This window comes from Vulpes lagopus, chromosome 12 (genome assembly GCF_018345385.1).
Source record: "Vulpes lagopus strain Blue_001 chromosome 12, ASM1834538v1, whole genome shotgun sequence".
In the NCBI taxonomy this organism is placed as follows: domain Eukaryota; kingdom Metazoa; phylum Chordata; class Mammalia; order Carnivora; family Canidae; genus Vulpes; species Vulpes lagopus.
Genome location: NC_054835.1, coordinates 18153708 through 18169671, shown reverse-complemented (window position 1 = coordinate 18169671; position 15964 = coordinate 18153708). Strand labels below are relative to the sequence as shown.

At 51.4% G+C, this 15964-nt stretch overlaps 1 protein-coding gene across 24 annotated transcripts in view; it reads right to left on the bottom strand.

The window, feature by feature from the left end:
* Positions 1–15964, bottom strand: part of MYO18A (myosin XVIIIA) — a 96765-nt gene that overhangs the window by 62803 nt on the left and 17998 nt on the right. The window lies entirely within an intron of this gene.

Genomic DNA, 15964 nt, shown 5'->3' with positions numbered 1-15964 from the left:
GGGGCAATGGGTGGGGGGCGGGCAGTGTTGGAGGGTCAGGGGCAAGGGACAGGGAGGGTGGGGCTTTCCTACTGACACACACCCCGGCTCCCAAACAGCTGAGCTGATATGGCCCCTAAAAATAGCAGAGGAATTTGAGACCTGCAGCCCCCGGCCCCACAGGCCAGGATTAAGACAAGCACATGCACGTTCTCTCTCTCTCTCTCTCTCTCTCTCTCACACACACACACACACACACACACACCATCATGCATGAACACTCAATCACAGCACAGTGTTCTTGAGAACACACAAATCATAAGCTCACCCCAGCCATCTAATTACTGCGGCAGAGGCCAAGGAAACCACTAACGTCACATCCAATCCAATATACAGGGCCCGCTGCACGCTGGGCCAGAACGACAGCCATGCAGCCATCCTGGAACGTCTGGCAGGAATAGAGTGAGACCCACACGATCAGTCTGTGGCTGCCTTGCCGGAAATACACTGGGGACATGCAAAGAATCAACTGCACTTTCTGTGTATACACCTCTTGCCCTACACAGCTAGAGACTGCACAGGCACACAGGAGGGTGTGGTGGGTGGGCCTTGGCCCTGGAGAGGAAATTGTGGGTGTCTGGTCAGTGAGCAAGGGTTGCCCATGAAAAGCCAGTGCTCCTCATGAAGAGAAGGCCTTGCCTTGCTCTTCAGTTAGTACCAGGGGATGCCCAGACTGGGGCTGGGGACCCCCAAGAGGCTGAAATGGGAGCTGGGGGCAGATGGGGAGGAGCCAAAAGACAGGCCTTTTGAAACTGTCTCAGAAGCTGTAAGCTCTGCAGAAAAAAGGAAGCTGGCCTGTTTTTTTCCTCTCCAGGAAAAAAAAAAAAAAAAAAAGAATGGGGTGAGGTGATGTTAGGAAGGCCTGAAAAAGAGCTGTCACCAAACCAGTGTCCAACCACGGTGGCTGGAGATCCCCCAGGCCTGTTACCCCAGATAGTCTTATGAGCCCAGTAGGTCTTGTAAACAGTATGACTTTCTCTGTTGAAAGGTTGATAAGCACTGCCTGGGAGGACCAAAGCCCAGCTCTGCCTCTTCCCTACCACTTCCCTACCACACAGGACCATTGGGACGTGGGTCCCGCCTCTGGTTTCTAGGGACTGGTGTGTCGTCCCAGGGAGATCGTCTGGCCCTTCGGGGGCATGTGCTGTGTCAGAGCTCTTCACATCCCCAGGGCTTTCTTGACTCGCTGGTGCCAACCTTGGCTGCAGCTGAAATCATGGGACTCCAGAAATACTGATGTCTAAATCCCACCCTTTCCCCCTAGTTTCTGATTTAATTGGTCCGGGAGGGAAGCCTGGGCAGTAGGATTTGTAAAAGCTCCCCCAGGTGATGCTTATAGGTAGCCAAGGCTGAAAACTGTTCAATATGAAGGCAGCAGAGGGGTCCCTTTGTTAAGTCACTGAGTGCCTGAAAGAATGAAGGGATGAAGGACGCAGCTGTATGATCCCTGGGCCTGTGCCTTAAACGGCCCTCATCTACAAAATGAGTGTTCTGCACCAGTAACTCTTCTCTATGGTCAGTATGAGACTGGTAAAATCTCAGTGAGTGAAAAGGTTTGGTTCTCAAAACGTGGTCCCCAAACCAGCAACCCCTCCCCCTTCCAGACCTACTGAATCAGAAATTCTGCATCAGGGCCCCAGCACCTGTGCTCTAACCAGCCCTTCAGGTGATTCTGAGAACCACTGCTTTGAAGGAATTATTCTTGGTGTCCCGTGGCTGACAGTGAGTCTCCCAGGTCCAGCCTACTGGGTTCAATCGTGGCTTGTCCATGTGGAAAGCTACACAACTGAACCCTGCGCTCTGAGTTCTTCACCTGTACAAGGAGGGCAATGAAAGTACCTACCCAGTAGGGTGATTGTAGGCATTAGAGGAATTAGTGCTTGCAAAGCTCTAGGAACAGTGTCTAACACAAAAATTTTCAATAAACTTATTGGAAAAAAAGTTTTCAATAGTTTTAATTATTATCATCTATCTGGGATCATTGTCGGGGGATGGGGGAGAAGAGAAAAGCAAAGCATCACAAGCAAAATTTCCAGGTAACTGAAGACTATCCCCTTTAAGGCACAACATATTTTCTATTTTAAGTGATTTTCTAAATTCTATTACTAACTTATAAATCATAAAAACACACATTTTGTTGGTTCTCTTCTATTTTTTTTTTTAAGATTTTATTTATTTATTCATGAGAGACACACAGAGAGGGAGGCAGAGACACAGGCAGAGCTAGAAGCAGGCTCCATGCAGGGAGCCCGATGTGGGACTCGATCCTGGGACTCCAGGATCACACCCTGGGCCAAAGGCAGGCACTCAACTGCTGAACCTCCCAGGCATCCCTGTTGGTTCTCTTCTTAAGTAAAACACTCAGAACCCATCTCAAACATCTCAAACTCCTGAGCTTCCTCTCTTGAATTCCCCTCATTTCCCTCCTCTACAGATGAAAATGAGGGCCCGTCATCCCCACTGTGATGACTTTGGACTTCCCAGCCTGGCTCCAGGCTACCCATGCCCCTCGCCATACTCAACAGGCACCAGCCCCGTCCTAGGCGCTGCAGCCAACCTCGCTCCATGCCCATGTTGGTAAGACCAGATGCCCTCTGTGTCCGGATTATCTGCTTTTTCATTCTTTTGTCCCCATCAGCTGTCACTCCACCTGTCAGCATGCCTGTCCCCAACAGTCTCACTTCCTTCTAATGAGCAGTTTCTGCCAAAGGCTAGAGAACCAGATAACTGAGCCTGATACAACAAAGTCCAGAGCAGAGCAAGTGGAATACCAGAGAGCTACTCTCCTGTAAGTAAAGGGCCTGGGTTTTCCCTCCAAGACTTGCTGCCCTCTATTTTGGTCACCTGAGGATCTTCTAGGCCCACCTTCCATTCAGCAGTGCTCTGGAAGATGACCAGGGACTGGTGTGTCATCCCAAGGAGATCGTCTGGCCCTTCGGGGGCATGTGCTGTGTCAGAGCTCTTCACATCCCCAGGGCTTTCTCGACACGCTGGTGCCAAGAAAAGTTACTGGTGCACCCCTTATGGGTGACCAAGGTGTCACTTTACTTTCAGAAGCTTGTTCTGAATTATTAGTAACCATGTGTCAATCTACTCTTTTCTATTCAGACAACTAGATCCTGTTCATTCTGTCTCTGAGTTGACTTGTGTTACTGATGGAGATCATCTCAAAGCACTTTCTTCCCTCAGTGACAAGGGCAGACCTCTTCATTCAGAGAAGAAACCTGAGACCTGACAACCCACTCAGTGTCACACAAAGCCACCACCAGTCCCCCTGCTGCCCAAAGGTTGGTGCTGCCTCAGGCCCCAGTAGGTCTTAAGTAAGCCCAACCTATAACCCCAGGGGACTGGGCAGTCACTCCCACAGCCAACCAGACCACCCCTAGGCCCCTGGGTCTGCCTCCTGACACTTCCCCTTCCCCTTCCTCCCTTCTTTTCCTCGTGCTCTCACATTCTCAGGCAGACATTCCCACAGTCCCCTGCCCTCATCACCACCAATGACTTAGAAATGCTTCTCTCTTCCCAGGGTCTGGGATTGAGACCCACATCGGGCTCTTTGTGGGGAGCCTGCTTTTCCTCTGCCTGTGTCTCTACCTCTCTCCCTCATGAACAAATAAAACCTTAAAAAAAAAAAAAAAAAGGAAAAGAAATGCCTCTCTCCCTTGCCCAACTTTCCCATCTGTCAAGGTCCACAAGTGTCACCTCCCTCATGAAGTCTTCCCCAAACCCCAAGGCCTGCACAGAGGCATACTGCAAAGAGCACACCTTCGCAGTCAGGCACCCCAGTCCTGGATCTCAGCTCTGCATCTATCTTGCTGCCTGACCTAAGGGAAAGTTACTCAGCTTCTTAGGGTGTCCATTTTTTTTTTGCCTTATAATACCTATTACTACCTTCTGGGGTTGTTGTGAGAATTTAAAAAAGACAGTATATGTAAAGTACCTGGCATTAGGCCTGGCAAATTGTAGGTAGTGATTAAATTATTATCAAAAACCACAGTCCTGGGCAGCCCCGATGGCCCAGCAGTTTGGCGCCGCCTTCAGCCTGGGGTATGATCCTGGAGACCCGGGATCGAGTCCCACGTCGGGCTCCCTGCATGGAGCCTGCTTCTCCCTCTGCCTGTGTCTCTGCCTCTCTCTTTCTCTCTGTGTCTGTCACGAATAAATAAAATCTTAAAAAAAAAGATTAAAAAAAAAACAACCAACCAACCACAGTCCTGTCTATACCCAGATATCACCATGTACACATGGTGGTTTTTTATACTCAATATGGCACTTTGCTAGATACAATGGAATGTGCATAGATACTAAATGGGATTAGATTCTAAAGTCAGCCTGTAAGGCAAATGTAAAATATAGCCAAAATTACTCTTGAAAATCCCTTAAATTGCTCACAAAGTATAGCACACATTGTTTTATATATTCTACGTATCTTCAGGAAAGCATAGCATGGATAGTCATGTACAGCCTACAATAAAAGAAATACACAAAATGCAATGTTTAAAATTTTTCTCACACAAACATAAGTGGAATTTATTGAATTTTGATGTGCATGTGCCACAACTACACAGCATAAACTAATGTTTTGAATGGTAATCTATTTGTGATATGTCTAAATCTTATCTCCCTGAACAGGAGGGACCATTTCCTATGTCTTTTAAATCTCATCCCCCTCCCCAGCATTAGACACACAGTAGGTGTTAAGTATCCACTGGTTTTAACTAACTGACCTAAAAGGTAACTGTTGCGAGATACATGGTGTTGAACAAAATAGGGAAAAAAGAGGTATCCAGATAGAGTAACAACCTCGACTACTCTGCGGTGGTGGTGTGTGTGGTTGTTGGTGGTGTGGGGTGAGTGAAAGGTCCTCTGTTACTGGCACTGGGCCAGGCAGAGTGGCTAAGCAGGGGGGCATGGGTGGGCTACACAGAAGGCTCTGAAGAGTGAAGCCATTCACATATTCAACTAGCAGTTACCTGTAATTCCTCAAGGTGAGCACCAGGGAGAAGCACAAGGCTGGCTCCTTTTTCTGGCACTTCACAACTGGACTGTGAGCTTCTCAAGGAAGAGGCTGTATGTCTGTGGTTCAGTCTGTGTGCTCTGCACCTACCGAGAGCATTGGGTCCTGCTCAGAGGCAGTGCTCCATAGATGGATGAGCGAGTGATTGAAACAAGATGATGCGGACACAGTTCTGACCTCAGCAAACATACAGACCGGAAGAAGAGAAACAAAGCTACCCAAGTAATTAGAATTGGTGTAGGATCTGCTCCATGCTCCAACAGGGTCACTGATAATGTTCTAGGGAAATTCAGAAGCAGAGATCTTTTCCTGCTGGGGAATAAAACAGAGAGCTTATGGGCAGCTTGGGGCTAGGGCCATGAAAAATGGAAGGAAGTGTAATGAGATGAGAGAAGAAGGGGATTCCAGGGTAAAGGAGTAAGATAATAGAAGCATGAAACATGAAGCACAAACAATAAGTCTGGATGAAGTGACACAGATAGGTAAACAATGAGAGGCAAAGCTGGGAAGGTAAGTGGGGCCAGATCAAGAATGCCCACGTGTCATAGTGGACAGGTGTGGTTTCAGCTGCCCACAATCCATTCCTCTATTCTCTGATTACAGCACCCCATTTTTTCCCTGGGGACCTACCCCAGCATGTGACTTGAATCTGGCCAACAAGTATGTCATGTCCCCAGGCTACAGGGACTAGTTCATGGAAGGCATATGATCCAATCAGTACCGAGGCCATTGAATGAAACTTTGGATTACTGAAAGAGTCACACTTCTCCCATAAGACCTGAACCTGGTGCTGTACCATTTTGTCATCAGTTGTCTGAGGACCAAGCCAGTATGGAAGATGAACTGAGGGACAGGAAAGGCCTGGGTTCTAGATGAGGCTGAACTTACAACCAGTTCTACCCCCTGAATGTTTCAGATGTTTGACCCCAAGCATTTCTTCTTTTTAAACCAGGTCAGGGATCCCTGGGTGGCGCAGCGGTTTGGCGCCTGCCTTTGGCCCAGGGCGCGATCCTGGAGACCCGGGATCGAATCCCACATCGGGCTCCCAGTGCATGGAGCCTGCTTCTCCCTCTGCCTGTGTCTCTGCCTCTCTCTCTCTCTCTGTGACCATCATAAATAAAAATTTAAAAAAATTAAAAAAAAAAAAAAAACAGGTCAGCTGGGCTCTGTCACTTGCAATTGAAAGGGTTGTACCTAAGGAAAAAAGGGAGGTAAGCAGCCTAAGCACAAAGCAGGCACATTCTGAGCACTAGCCCCGAGTCAGGGCTGGAGTCAGGGATCGTGCTGCTTGTTTTCCTCACAAAACTCTGGGAGGTGAGTGCTGCAAAAGAGGAATCATGGTCTGGGAAACAGGCTTACAGAGGTTAAACGACTTGCCCGAAACCACATAGATAGTGATTGGCAAGACCAGTTAGGACACTAGTCATTCTGACTCCAGAGCCCTGCTCCTTCCACTCTCCCTCCTGCCTGGAAAACAGTGGGGGTCACAGCAGGCTTCTGGACAATGAAGGGACATGATTAAACCATAGCTTTAGGAATGCTGATCTAACAAAAGGATGCCGGGAAGCAAAAGAGGCTAGAAGCTGAAAGTCAAGGAGATGGCCAGAGGACGGATGGGAGCGGGGTTGGTATCTCCTGTATGCTGATGGTGGGGAAGAGACAGTGGGTGATGCAAGACAGAGACTCAGCAACTAAGCGGGGAGGCTGGGAAATGGGCACGGAAGTCGAAGGGTGGGGTTAGGAAGAAGATGTAAAGCCTCCAACGTTTCAAGCTGTCAAGATTTCAAGAGAACAATCTGAAGCCACTATTTAAAACAGGAATGTCAGATGGAGACTGATTTAGAAGATAGCTTGGAAAACACTGAGCCTGGTGTTCTACTTGACATCTTAAAAGAATATCTGACCTTATCTCTCTAGTTCCTCTTTAATTCAAAACTCCGTTAAAAAGAAAGAAAAGGTTCATAAACACTATCCCACAGTGCTTGTATTAGGACTAATTTGCAATGTACAAACTGTCATTAACAGAATTTACGGAAGCTAGGGGCCATGCATTGTTTCAATGAGGTGGTGAAAAGGGCAAGGGTCTGGGTCCCTGGGACCCAGGTCTGGGTCCAGACACTGCTGCCCTCCAGGCGGTCTCCGCGGCCGGCTGGGCGGGAGTTGGGGGGCGGGGGGAGCCGGGTGGGCCGCGGGCCCCAGCCCCAGCCCCGCCTGAGCTTCCAAGCCCAGCCCACCTGCCGGGAGGCGCAGGGGCGGAGCCGGGGAGGGCCAGCTCCCGCACATGCGCAGTGCGCCCGGAGCCGCAGGGCGCACCCGCCCTGCAGCGCCTCGGCAGCCCGGCAGAGGGCGGCCGCTCCCTTCTCGCCCGCCCTGGCCGCCCGAGCCGCGGGATTTCACCTCAGCGGGGCAGGCGTCCAGGCCACGCCCCCGAGAGGCGTCCCCCCGGAGCTCGAGACTGAGGGGGCTGCGGCGGCAAGATGGCCTCTCGCTTTATCCTGGAAGGGTACGGTCGGGGCGGCCGGGCAGAGCGCGGCGCCGCCTTTGTTTAATCACCGCTCCATCCGCAAGACCCAGAACGGCCCCTGCATGTAGTGGGCACTCAGTCAGCTGCCTCACTGATGGAATAAAATGGATGGATGAATGAATGAGTACGTGCATAAACAGAAGACTCCGGGGACGCGACGCTTTAAACCGGTGTGCTGGGGGGCGAGGTCTGGGACCAGCAGTCTAGGAAAGTCAGGGGAGGGGGCAGCCCCGGATCACCACCCTCTCTGTCACTGAGGTTAGGTCTCGGCACTCCGCCAGCCCCTGCCAGCCCCTGCCGTAGCCCTCCCAAAGCTTTGCTCAGACCCCGGTGACAGAGCCCACGTGCATGTGGGCTTGTCCTTTCTGCTAAGACCAGGTCTGTCCCCTCACAGTCGGACCTGGCTGCCTGCAGAGCCCACTGCAGTAGGTCTGCTGCTCCCCAGACTCTCGGCTTCGGGGGATTTCCTCAGGGTCCCTGGGGATTTCCACATTGCCTCTGCTTTGCCAAGCTACCACGAGGCCCAAAGCCAAGCGCCTGCCTTGACAAAATCCTCCATACCGCTGCCCAAATCCTACCCAAACTTGGTTCACCCCTGAGTCTACCAAATGTACCACATACACAATATTCCCATCCCCAACCCCCTCGGCAGGCTGAGAGAATAAGCATAATGAACTATTGTTCTCTTTTTCACATAAATGACAACTCTTCTATTTCCACAGAAGAAAAAAAAGGAAAGCCAGTTTAAGGGTCGGCCACACAGATTTAAATAAAACATCAGGAAGGTCTTCCCAGGTATGAGAGATGGAAACACATGGTGCTTATTCTCAGCGCCAGGGAGGCTGCTTCAGACAAGCCTCAGGTTCCTCCAAACACTGGACACTTGATACATAGTTTGAGGATCTGTGTGTTCACCTCTGGAGGCCTTTTTTTTAAGCCTGTTTCTAGAACCCTTTAAAGTAAAAATAAAGCTCAAATTCAATCTCCATAGAAGTAGGAGGAATGAAGCAAAAGCTTCTTTCCTACCAACCTACCACCTCCACATTACCAGCCTTGGCCAAATCCACTGGGGCATGTGAGCACCTGTGTGTTACAGAGCTGGGCAGAAAACATGCTTGGCAAGGTGGGGAAGCACTGCCCCAGTTGTGGTGGCTCATAGCCAGGGACCTGTTGGCCCTGGGGCATCAGGATTCCAGAGCTGCTGAAGTGTAGAAATTGCCAAAGAGGACAAGCCTTCCTTCCTGAGAGGAAGGGAAAAATGCCACCATCCCCAGCCTCACCAGGAGGGCTGCAAGAGGAGAGAAGCCTTCAAGAGCACCCCACCATTGTTTTCTGAGAACTATCTGAAGCTGCACTGTTCAATGCGGTAGGCCCGAGCCACATGTGGCTACTTAAATTTAAGTTAAATTGAAACAATGGGAATACTTCTGATTAAATTAAAACCAAAAAAAATTTTTTTTTTTAAGATTCACTCCCTCAGTCATGCCAATCACATTTCAAGTGCTCAAAAGCCACCTGTGGTGGCTAATGGCTACCAGGTTGGAAAGCAAGGACTGCTGAACATATCTTTTTTTTTTTTTTTTTCATGAGAGACATAGAGAGAGAGAGAGGCAGAGACACAGGCAGAGGGAGAAGCAGGCTCCATGCGGGGAGTCCCACGTGGGACTCAATCCCAGGTCCCCAGGATCAGACCCTGGGCTGAAGGCAGCGCTAAACCGCTGAGCCACCGGGCTGCCCTGAACATACCTGTTTTGGCAGAGCCTCCTGTCAGACAGGTCTGATCGAGAGAGCCCCCTTTCAGCTTGTCCTGGTCATCCTGTCCAAAGACTCTGTCAGGTGTTGCCCCCTGACCACCTGCTGTTCTCTCCTACCCCTGCCCTAGATTATGCTTAGGCTCCCGTCCAGTCCCTGTGTACCTTGCCCTGACCCCTGGGCCTCAGAAAGAAGTGGAGTAAGGGGACACAGTTTAGCCACAATATAACAACTAGCCAGGGAACAGAAGCCAGATGCAGAGGGGCTGAAAAGGCAAAGCTGAATGGAAGCCAGCCCCCACTCCAAGGCATCCCAGGCCTGGGAGAAAGCCCCTTGGTGCCACACAATCGTTCCTTGTTTCTACAGAGTCTCTGGACCATGCATGGGTAAGACATCTGGAATGTAGTGGCCTGAGGGCTTCCCCGCACCACCCGCTGCCGGACTCATCTGATGTGAGTGCTCCCAGAGAGAGATGTCCCAGCAGAACCCTGAGTTTTCAAGGGCAAATAAGGCCAATAAAGCTTCATTCTGAGCAGCATGCCAGGAGTTCTGCCCACGGAGCAATGGGGACCATAACTGGACATCTCCCTGTGTCACTCACTAAATGAACCAACTGAAGAAGGTAAGGAGGAGGACATGGCAGAGAAAGGACTTTAGGGCATGCCCGCCAGGCTAGAGAGGCTCAAGCAAGCTCCCCAAGCCCTGGATCCATGGAGGAATAAGGGAACAGGACATGGGTCTGACAGCTACCACAGTCTCTCACAGGCACTTAATATGAAAGGTTTTACTTAGAAAATCCAGGTGGGAGAGTCTGGGTGAGCTCATATGTGTGGTAAAGGAGCAGAAAATAGACCCAGGAAATTGTAGGTCAGGGCTGCCTCTCTGTTCTGTGCCTCCATTCTGTCCTCAGTTCCTGTTTAGCCCTAATCCAGATGCAAGATGGGCGTGAAGAAACAAAATAAGTTGTGGAGAGACCACAAAAAAGTGAAGTCTGTTTAACTGGAAAACAAACAGGTAGAAAGAAGCCTGGTATTCCGAAGTTGCTGGCATCGGACAAGAATTTGACTGGAGGCATTCATGGGAAAAGGAGCACAATTTTAAAGATGCATTGAACTACAGGCTAGTTTGGATAAACTCTGAGGCTGCCATGTGGCCCTGAGTCAACCTGGGGACTGATCTGGGTCATATTTCCCCATCTTCACTTGGAGGCCCTTTGGGGAAAAGCACCATTCTGGAGACGAGAGTAAAGTGCCCTGTACTGTGCCCCCTTCATCCCCCCACCACCATCAGCAGAGCTGAGTCATTAACAGGCCTGTGGCATTCCTGGACAGATGGCCCATCAGGCTCCCAGGCACCAAGTACCTCCCAGCACCTTACAGACAGATTAATGATGACGATAATGCTATTCTAAGTGACTTGTGTGTAATGATTAGTTGAATCCTTAAAATAACCTTACAAGAAAGTAGTAGTAGTAGTAGTAGTAGTAGTAGTATTTTACAGGTGAGGAAAGTGAGGCACAGAGAAATTAAATAATTTGCCCAAGGTCACACAGCTTAGTAAACAGTCAGGATTTGAACCCAGGAGTCCAGCTGCAGAGTCCATGTTGTACCCAATATACACCAATGTATTAACAATATATACATAATCATCAGCATCTTCTGATTTGTGGGCTCTTCTGCCAATGCTGCCTGCCTCCTTTTTCTCCTCCCCAAATGAGCTGGAAGCAGTTCCACAGCCAAACCCAGCCCTTCCATCCAACTTCATATTTGCCAAGCATCTGTTTCTATAGCAACAATAAGATCTGCAGTTTCTGGATTTTTTAAGAGAATATGTGGGGTGGGAGAAGAGGGGACCCTTTATAGCATGGGTCCCTCTTTCAGAGGCATAGAAGAGAGACTGAAAACAGGTGTGTTAAGGAAGATGCAGGGGCTGAGTAGGGAACCCAGGGCCATGATAGAAGCCAGAAAACTGCTGTGCCTTGCCTCAGAGACTAACTCCTGTGGTCTGGACAGAGAAGGGGAAGGCCAGTTAGAAGGATTAGAAGCTGATGGCAGAAATGCTTTGGAAGAGTGTGAGAGAAAAGGACACCCAGACTAAATTTTGCAGTGTATGTGTCTGTGTGTGTTCCAAGCCATTTCCAAACCGGGTATCCTATCACAGAGCCTGGTTCTGCGCCACAGGTCGAGGCCAAGGAGTGACGGATGGTAGCAGGGAACAATAAAGGAGTCCTGGAAGAGGAATGCAGACCGGCATCTGAGTACCTATATAGGGTGGTTCACCTCCACCAGAGAGGGTGAGAGTATTCTGGGTGGGGTGGTCAGGCTAATACCCCTCACCTTCACAACACCTAGGCCTCATTCCAGCCTGCCACCCCCAACCTCATTTATACAAGAAACACCTGTCATTATCCAGAAATCCTGAGGCCAGAATCCAGATCACTGCAGGCCGCCTGTGCAGTGCGGGATCCGCCAGGCAAAGCCAAATGCTCGGGGGAATAAGAATGTTTGCTGGTCCCTTGATTCTAGGAAGACAGCCCACAGCAGTCTCCCAGGCTTCTCAGGCAGTAGGCCTAGTTTCCTTTCAGCTTCTATTGAACTTGATGCATGGCCAAGTGAGTGGGGACTCAACCTTACCCGGTGCCTGTGTCCTCTATGTAACCTAGGCCACCTGCGGGGGGAAGATCCAAGGCTGTGCCTAGCTCAGCATGAGCTGAGTCCCCAGTGCCTGAAGTACCAGGCACATGGGCTTCCACAGCCTGGATGGCTCCAAGGAGCTGGAAGATGCCAGCTACTCGGGGAGGAAACCTTCTACTGTTCTGAAGCCAGCTTCTTCAATTGGCTCCACAACTAGACCAGTCGACTCACAGATGTGGGAGGCGGGGGACAGGAGAGGCACAATGTGGGCTCCCAGCAGAAAGAACCAGTAGGGAGGCCATTTCAGACCCTGTTCCTCACCCTGGCCTTGGAAGGCTCCACTGGAATCCCCAGACACTTTCTCCATGATGAGATAGGGCTGGGCATGAGACTGGGTATCACAGTCATGAGTGTCTCATGCTGCCTGACAGTGCTGTCACTGCCTGGCCTCTAGCCCATGCCACCCTGGGCTGAGATCTATCTTTTTGCAGATATCTTCTGTTCTAGAGAAAGCACAGGCTCCCTGGTCATAGGGATGGCGTATTCAGCCTTTCTCCTCCACAGAACTGAGCCCACAGGGTGACATGGAACAGGTGCCCTTCAAGGCTTTCTGACATCCCACCTCAATTGTGCCAGGCTCCATCCTGGGCTGTTCACATTGGGCCTTCCTATGGCCCAGAGCCATGCTCCCCACCTCACCTCCCAGCCCTCCTCTGCCCAGGGCCAGGGACAGCCTCAGTCTTAACTGCCAGGAGAAAGAGCCTTGGAAGTACCCTCTGAGAGAAATCTCCCCTCCCTATGGGTACCCTGCACACCATAGGGCCTGGCAGTGAAAGAAACTGGGGAGGGAAAGAGGAAGTGAGTCAGCTCCTTGCAGAAGTGGGAGTGGAAGGGAGGGGCCAGCAATACTGAGGTCAAGGGGCAAAAGGCACAGAGGCCAGAAGGGTCACTAAAGAGAGGGAACCAGGCCCTGGAGACATTACGGGGCCCACTGAGAAGGGGTGGGTAAGGGGGACAGACTCAGTAGTGCCGCCTCCTGCCAAGGCTGGGTGGCCCCCACAGGCCAGAGAACCTGGGTCTGGCAGCCACAGCCCCACCTGAGGATGGAATCTGAGGCAGCTCCCCTTCCTGACTCACTCACACGGTGGAGGAAGTGAGGCTTGTGGGATATGGCCAGCTATGTTCTCTCCTCACCAGAGGAGTTTCTGGTGCCGAAGGCCTCCCTGCACCACCCGCTGAGGCTCCGAGCACAGAGCAGTTGGGATGCCCTAGCATGTTCCCTGGCCCTCTCTGGCAGCCCCTGCCCATGGGGGAGCTGTCCCCAGGCTCCAGCTGGAATCTGTTGCCCTGACTGGGAAAAATCCTTGCTGTGAAAATTCCCAGCCTGCTGACATTCCAGCACGCAGGCAGAGCAGGAAAGCAGCAGAAGGAAAGAGGAAGTCTTGAGCCCTGCTGAGCTACATCCTACCCCCTCAGAGACTACAGCCAGTATGACAAGCACACTTCTCCAAGGACCCCTGGGTTGGACGCTGTGTGACCCCACATAACTCCAAATCTGCTTCTTACCTGAGCCCAAGCTTCTCACCCAAAGACATCAGTACAGGGCTGGGAGGCAGGCCATCCTGTGACCTGCTCCTAGATGCCTAGAGTCCACCTCTCCTCCATTCCTGTGGGACATGCTGAGTGCCCAGGCACATAAGACACAGTCAGGGAGTAAAGCGAGGATATGTCCTGCAGACAAGTCACCAAGGCAAGTCAGGGTGGGGAGGGTTCTAGAAACCAAAACTGAGGTACGTGAGGAAAACCATGTAGAAAGAATAGGAAATCAGTTCCTGACCAGGGAACCATCTTCTTTCCTTCAACAAATATCATGAAGTGCTCCAGAAGCACCAGAGAAATAAGATAATGAATTAATAACAAGCTTGATGAATGTTATCAAAGAAAAGGATGTGACAACTCAGAAGGTCAGGGAAGGCTTCCCTGAGGAAGTGACATTCAAACCAGGGCCAGTGTGTATGAGGGCATGAGGATGGGCAAGGAAAGGCATTACAGACATAAGGAACAGCAGGGACTCAATGGGAGAAGCCAGCAAGAGTTCTTCGTTGCTACCCACTACCTGCTAGGCCCTCTGCCAGGCCATGCACCTCACCTTTTCCCCCACAGTGCACATGAGGAAACAACAGGATGCAGTCCCCATGTAACAGAAGGAGACCTGTTCTTAGTCAGAGGTGACACTCTGAGGATCTTGCAACCTCAAGTACTGCAGAGGTCAGTACTAGCATGTCAGACCCCCTCCAGGGTCTAGCAGATGTGTAAGGGGCAAAGTGTGCCCCTGTATCACCTGCTAGAAATCACACTCAAACGCCACCAAGACAGATGCTACTTCTCTTCCTAAGGCTTTTGCCAGCCACGCTTCCCAGTACCTCTCTCAGCTCCCACCTGCTGCCACCTGGGCTCGCTTCCTCTGGCCAATTAATCCTCTGGAAAGACAGAGCAGCAGTCACACCCTTCTACAGCTCACTATCCACAGAGCAAGAGCAAGAATGGCCACTTACTCCTTGCTTCTCCTCCCTTTCTGGAGGAGAGGCCTACAGGGGCAGCAGGAGTCAGAAGGACGTAGGCCTGGGCTGGCAGTGGATTTATGAGAATATCCAGACACCGTGTTCCCCTACCCTATACAGCACACAAGTGAAGTGCAATGAGCTGATGCCCTAAATTCAACTCCTGATAAGTTACTTCATAGCCTTGAAACCTTCGGCCACATACTTATCCTTAACCTCTCTGTAATCCGGTATCCTCACCTGTGAAATAAAGATTATACTGCCTGTTTCAGAGGGTTGTTGGGCAAATTAAATGAAAACAGGTGGAACAGTGCCTAACGTAGAGTGAATGCCAGCCACAATCCTCATCCTGGCTAGGACCTCTCAGGCCTGGCCCCCAGGCATTCCTGTGCAACGGAATATTTATCAGATCAATTAAACACCACTTAGGGAGCATGCAGGTGCCGGACACTGTCCTGGGGGCGCCACACAGGATCCTGGACACCCTACATTCTTCTCGACCCGAGTCCGGGTGAAGCTGCTGGGTCGAGCCCCACCAGGGAAGAATGTCATGCCCTCATTCAGAGAAACCTATAGCGGGAGATTAAAGCAGCTGGAGTGGTGACTCGGGTCTGAGGAAATAGTTTCCCAACCAACCCAGAGCCAACAACTGAAAAAATAAGCTTTGCTGACACTATCCCCTGTATTTAACAGAACAGAAGCTGCTGCCAAACACCACGCAGGGCTCTGGGCTGGGCTCCCTGCAGCCCGCGCCGCCCCCCCCCCCCCCCCCCCCCACCCCCCGCCCCAAAACTGCACAGCAGGAGGGGTGGGGAGACACGAAGACTCCACTCCCTCTCAGGGCCCATCTGGCCCAGGGGGCGCCTGCGGTGATGCCAGAGGCCTGGAGCACATCTGCACCCGCTGCCTGGCACTAAGGATGGAAGTGCCAGGCAAGCCCCCTCCCCATCTGGGTCTTGGGCCGCAGCCCCCACAGACCCAGGCTCCCCAACTCAGGCTACAGTGAGGAAAGCCCAGCAGCTCAGCGTGGTGGGGTGGCGGGAGCACTGCTGGCAGGCGGACCGCGTGCTTGTGGTTTCTGGGAAACGCAGAGATCGGCAGCATTTTTAAAATACTTGTGTTCCCACCCACCACACACCCCCCTTCACCCCACTCCTCAACCCCCCACCCCAGTCTGGGTGTTTGCATATCTGGTATTTTCCAGAACCATCTCAACGTAAATAAGAGATTAGAAGGGAGCAGAGGACAGGGTGGCCAGGGGCAGCAGGGTGGGCCACAGGGCCTCTGGCCAGGGCCAGAGGGGCCAGCTCAGGCCACCTCAAACCCAAGCCCTGCCCCCACACCAGGGCTCCGAGCCGTGCCTGCAAAAACAACCAATGACCATGACATGTACCCACACCCAGTTAGTTCAATGTGGCCTGGGCACCATGCCCACCAC